At 37.5% G+C, this 6,000-nt stretch overlaps 1 protein-coding gene across 2 annotated transcripts in view; it reads left to right on the top strand.

Moving 5' to 3' along the window:
- Positions 1–290: 290 nt before the first annotated feature.
- CNTN5 (contactin 5) overlaps positions 291–6,000 on the top strand; it is a 670,764-nt gene continuing 665,054 nt past the window's right edge. The window contains exons 1-2 of one of the 2 annotated variants that reach the window (XM_040544184.1): positions 291–437; positions 526–623. The gene's annotated coding sequence lies outside the window, so the exon portion shown is untranslated. The other variant, XM_040544185.1, reaches the window with a different exon arrangement.

Below are 6,000 nucleotides of genomic sequence, written 5' to 3'. Positions count from 1 at the left end.
GCTTGGGTTATAGGGGCGGGCAGCAGATCAGGGGAGAGCGCTCGCCAGGTCGCCCTCTTGCTTCACGCTCTCGGTCAGAGGAGTGGGGATGGGGAGAAAATCGGAGAGGGAGGAGGAGGAAGATGAGGAGGAGAAGGAGGGGAGCAGGAAAGGGGGGGGTTCGCGTGCGCTTAGGGGTAGGGGCGAGCCGCGGGCGGCGGTGTGAGACGGCACACAGATAACCACACACATCACACACACATATACCCACATACACGTCCGGCCGGGGGCGGGCAGAGCCTCCACCGCCACCCCGGGATCGGCAGGGGGAGGTGCCTTGTTCCCCCCCCGCCGGGGAGGGGGCACGGCGGGGCCGGGAGGGGCTCGCGGGAGCTGTTGCCGCGAATGCCTTCACCTGGGTCTCTTCATCAGTGAGCGAGGCGAGGAGAGGCGCTCGGGTCTGGAGAACTACCTCTGGATGGTTTAAAAAAAAAAAAAAATTGCAGGAAAAAAAAAAACAACTCCGCAATCCTCTGCTCCCCACAGGCTGAACAGCATAAGGGACTGCTATATTTGAGGCTGTCAGGAGGATGGGAGAGAGAGACTGAGAGTCAGGGCGAGAGAGAGACGGTGCCACAGCAGCGGTAAGTGTCTTTGCCATTCCCCCAGCCAGGCACTGATTTCCCTGGTTAGACTTTTGAGTGTGTGTAGATTATTTGTTGAAATATCCATCGCGGCATCTCTGTGAGCAGTCTGTTGTGAAGCCAGCAATGGTGAGAGATCCCATTTTTGGGCTTCTACTGCAGGGTTTATGTGTTTTGGTTTTTGTTTTGAATCTTGCATTGAAATTGTTGTCATAATTGAGCAGAAAAGTTGAAGCAGAAATTACTGTGATCTGTTATATGCTTCCTGTCATTTAAGTAGCTAGCAAACTACTGCAGTGAATGAGTTGTGAAGAGGGATGTGAGGCTCTTAGAACAAATGTACTCTGGAGAAAGAATGCCTATCTTAATGTGCTAATTTTTTAATGTTTAGAAGAACTACCAAGCAAATGCTTGAGGGTGAAGCAAAATAATCTAGCATACTGAGTTTATGGTGAAGCACTAGAAGTTGTGTTGTGAAGTTCAGGATGGTACTTGGCTTTGGGATAAACAATTATCTCCTTAATTAGAAAAGTGCAGTGCCAGAACTGTTCTCCTTTGCTGACAGGCAGAGGAGATGGAATTACATAAAGATGCGCTGATTTTTCCTTTCTGAGGTGAGGACAGTAGATAAGACTATTTGAAATGTCTATGAGCTAGCTAGATGAACTGAGAGTTATTCCTGTATCACGGAGTATGAAACTATGCTTCTATGTTTATCTCAGAAAAAAAATCACCATCCATTACTCTATCTGTACTCGCTCAGATGTTTAGTTTCATTCCTGCTGAGCACAGAAACTTCATAAAACATAAGAAATACAAGATAGTGTAATGTGACTACTAGAACTAAAGTTTTCTATGTGTTGCAGCCTTTAAGAAATTTAACATTTTAGCAAAGTTTGTTCTCATTTTTTTTATTTATTTTTTTAAGATAGTACTTTCCTTGAATGACACGTTTTCAATGTTGTTTTCAGTGAAGGACTTGATGCCGTAATCTTGTACAGGAGTACAGCATTCCCATAGTCTTTGGTAGGTGTTGGATCAGACCCTAAAGTTTGAAACTACAAATAAATTACATGGTGACTGTAAGCCAAAAGCTAAGGGGAATTCCTGACAATTAAAATTTGGATGACATTTTCTGTTTAATAAAACTGCAATCAATTATTTCTGAGTTACAGTAGAACTCCTTCAGAAGTACTTTATGCAATCAATATTATGCAAAATCAGTTAATAATGATTAATATTATTACAGAGAACACCAAAAGAATTAGGAATAAATGGGCCATTACTTTAAAATACTATCAAATTATCTATCAGAATTTGCAAATATATCATTTTCATAAAATTTCTTTAACAAGTGTGGCATTTATCTGCGAAGTTTCAAGTACAAAAAGAGAAACATACATATAGATAGATTTCAATATCGTGCAACTTGGGAAGAAGCTTACTTTCCAGTGTGAGGCATACTAAAAGGAAGACAGAAAACTGAGACATGAACTCTAGTAATTAAATAATATTTCATGTACAGTGGCCCTCTGTGGCAATATGCCTCTAACTATCTATTAAGAAAAGTGGTTAAGAAGACAAAGTCTTAGAAGACAACAAATATATGTATAAGAGGAGGTTGAAGTGTTAAATGTTCAGGAAGATGATAACAACTAACTAGTTTAAAAAGTGAACTATTCAGCATGCAGTACTTCTGTTTCATACGGTTACAGAACAAATGCCAATACAAAAAGAAGAACTAGCGGTGTGTAACATAAAAGTGTGAAGACAGCTACAAATAGTCTGGAAAGTAGAGATCTCTAGATTGCAATTTTGTTGTTCAATATGAAGCTGAAGGTTATATTTTTAATTTTGGGTTAAAATCTTAAGGAATGTTAATTTAGTTTTATAACGAGGCCAGATGTATTAAGAATGAAATTAGGAAATAGAAAAAAATTCTGACTGGCGGAAGAACTTGTTAGAAAAGAAGTTTGAAAACAGATCTTGAGGAAAAATAACCTAGAAAATAAGGTAAAGAGGATGATTAAAAACTCAGCCGTTAGGAAATAATAAAGGGCAACTTTAAGAAATGAGTAACTTAGCGGACTGTCAGCACAGATTCAATACAGGAAGGTCATGACTGGCAAATTTGCTTGAGTCCCCTGAATAAGTTGCTGACATGGTAGACTACTGGCGAATCAGTGATATGATTTATGGGGGTTTCAGAAAATGTCCAGTTCTGTGCTCCACAAAATATTGATTTGGAAAGTAAATTTTGGAAGGAGTGCTGGAATGAATTCAAAACTGACTTAGAGATAGGGACCAGAGGGTGTCAGTAAAGGTAAGGAGCTATGGATGAAAGGAGGAGGTTAAAAGTATGATGCTTTAAGTGACAGTCTGAGATCCATTTTTCTTTTTTTTGCTTGTTATAAAGCTGGCATGTTCAAAAAGAATAAATCTGGTTTGCTAGCAATATAGAAAAATCTGTTCCACTGAACTGATTCAGAGCACTGGAAGTTTTCTGACTAGCTTAATGATATGAATATTGATTTTAAGTAATTAATGCAAGTCTTCACTAAAGGCATTGTAGGAAACTATATAAAATGTATGTGCCAAAGGGCACTGAGTTAGTTGAGGTAGTTGGTTCAGTGACATTGCAAAAAAAAAAAAATTGTTTTTATTTGGTTGGCTTTTTTGTTTGTTTGTTTTGTTGTTGTTGTTTGTTGTCTCTGTGTTTGAATGATTTGGTCTCTATGCACGTAACCTGAATGGTTCCTTTGGTTCCTCTGAATTCATTGTATAATTCACCACTCTTGATCCACTCCGTCCATATGCACCCGCTATCAGCTTGTGCTTTGCACTTTCTCTCAGTTTCAGGACCACCTCAATCATTTGAACAATTTCTCATACTCTAAAATACTAAACTGAAATCTACCACACAGTCTATACTGTGGTTTTAATTCCCGAGAGAAAATGTCAAATAGACATTTGTTTGTTAATATTATATTGGCAGGTGTTTCACAAAGTTTTTCTTCCTCCTTCTGCACATACCTTTTCTGATGCTTTTTGTTTTTCTTTAGGGTCAGTTACACCCTTGATTATCAACTCCTTAGCACTACACAAAGGGAAAATACTCTGTCCGGAAGTGATGGAGTCCCTACAGAGTTTTATCTTCTGAGCAATCTTGATCAATAACACTACATTAGAGGCTAGTGCCTTTTAAAAAATTATGAAATTGTTAGAACTTGGTAAGATGAATACATTCTGATTCTACTTAAATTTAAGATTCCAAAACCATAAACTCATAATGTATGCATATGTATGTATATCTGTATGTGTTTATACACACACATAGTGTATATTGGAGTAATGATGCTGTGTCTTTGCAAGCTGGAATGGAAGCAACAATAACATTTTCTGGTTAGTGGAAGGAAATGTAATCTGTTTGTTTTTATAATGAATTTCTTGGGTGATTTATGAAAGTATCCTTAATTGTATGAATCATAAGAAAATGTGATCTTTGCTTGCATACTGCTTCCTAAAAGGCAGTTCAGAATGATTTTTCACTGTACTCTATAAAAGCTGCAAATCAAGTTTTAGGTGTTGCAAGTGGATGTAAAACAAGGGAATACAATTGTAGAATCTGTATGCTGGGAATATAATAAAACATTAGTATTACCATCCATGTTACAGCTGATGTTCTTTAATCGCGCATGCCCATAATTATTCTATGTAGTCATCCACTCAGACTAGCTCCTAAGCTTACAGAGCCATGAACTGTCAGAATGATGGGGTTATTCATGCTTTCATGTAGTAGTTACCAACATCATAGTTCACCTCTTTACATCTTTAGGACTAAACTTACATGTCAGTCTCTGGAAAAATTGATAACTTCTCCATTCCCATACTTGGAAATAGAGAACACATCATACTCTTTCCATCCATCAGAAACATCTTCTGGGAGTTTCCTTTTTCAGGATGCTCTTAAAGGTTTTATTGTAAATGATGTTAAACTGTGATGGTATCTTTGGAGAACCATCTGTTGCTGGAGCTAAAAGCAGGCAAATATTGAAGGTTGCTGAGAGGGGTAAAGGATAACTTTCCATTCAACATACAGAAAGGAGGACTTCAGCCTCCTTGTGAGTGAGAAACACTGAATATTTAATAGCCAGAAGTTTAAGATTTACTATGTATTCAGTGGGACTCCTAGCCTGTAAATCATTTTGGTGAAGACTAAATGTACAGTTTTGTAATTGATGTAGACATATTATCAGTTCAGTCTTTTAAGCATCTTCTCTTACTGAGTTACAACAATTTGCAAGAATTCATGAACCCCATTTTATTTTTATTGTTTTTATAGTCTTCATTAAGTATGTGATGGACAGGGATTGCCCTGTGAATGTAACGTTTCTGATTACTAACAGCCTATTACACCAATGCATTCAACCAAGAGTAGTAGCTACACAGATGGGTGGGTGAATGAAAAAGACTTTATGGTTAAAATGGACATATCCAGAAGATATATTGCAATAATCTGCCCCCAAAATATGCTTTCAAAGCTGAGTAAGGCAAGGAGCTTTACAGAAATTTACTTTTTGACAAAATGATTAACTGTTGCTTATTTGAGCACACATGCATTATATTTTCTAAAAGACAACCAGTTATGCCCATTATCATACTCCATATTCTGTCATGCTATCTAGTCTCACTCAATTATTTGTCAGTCTCCACACAGGCCTGAAACTTAGTGAACAAAACCACATGAAAATGAGTCAACAAATATATATTTCACCTCTTCTTTTGAGATGTTTGTCATAGAGAACATTTTCCAAAAGTGAAGTATTTTAGTCAATAAAAAAAAAAAAAAAAAAGAGATTCTGAACATGCTGGAAAACTTTTCTGGCATTCAGCACTGTTGGTCTGACAGAATCAATCAGCTTTGTCATATTTGCATTATTGTGATGCAATCAGGATTATTCATTTACTTTTACATTTTGTCATTCTTTCTTCCAATGCCTTTGGTGGGAGCACTTGAACAGTTTCTGGAATGGATGAAAATACTGAAAATTTACTGAGCCTGATCTTGTTACTGTATAGGAATTTCAGTATGCCTAGCACACAAAGATGTGGTTGTTTTCCAGACAAGCATTTGAACTTCTGGACATAGACACAGATTAAAAATCTGCTTAGTTTTTTGTTTGTTTGTTTGTTTGTTTCATTTGGTTAGTTGTTTGGTCAGCTTGTTTGCTTTTCTGTGCTTACTATTTTCTTTTGCACAAGCATTTGCTGCTTGGAATATTATACAGCCTCCTTTCTGGACCAAATTAATGATATCAAACGTTGTCTCTAAGGTTGCAAATATATACTTTCAAAGCTGAAAAAAAATCAGGCATAG

This window comes from Cygnus olor, chromosome 1 (assembly GCF_009769625.2).
Source record: "Cygnus olor isolate bCygOlo1 chromosome 1, bCygOlo1.pri.v2, whole genome shotgun sequence".
NCBI classification, from domain to species: domain Eukaryota; kingdom Metazoa; phylum Chordata; class Aves; order Anseriformes; family Anatidae; genus Cygnus; species Cygnus olor.
The sequence above is the reverse complement of the archived record's forward strand: the minus strand, read 5'-3'. Positions and strand labels throughout refer to the sequence as shown.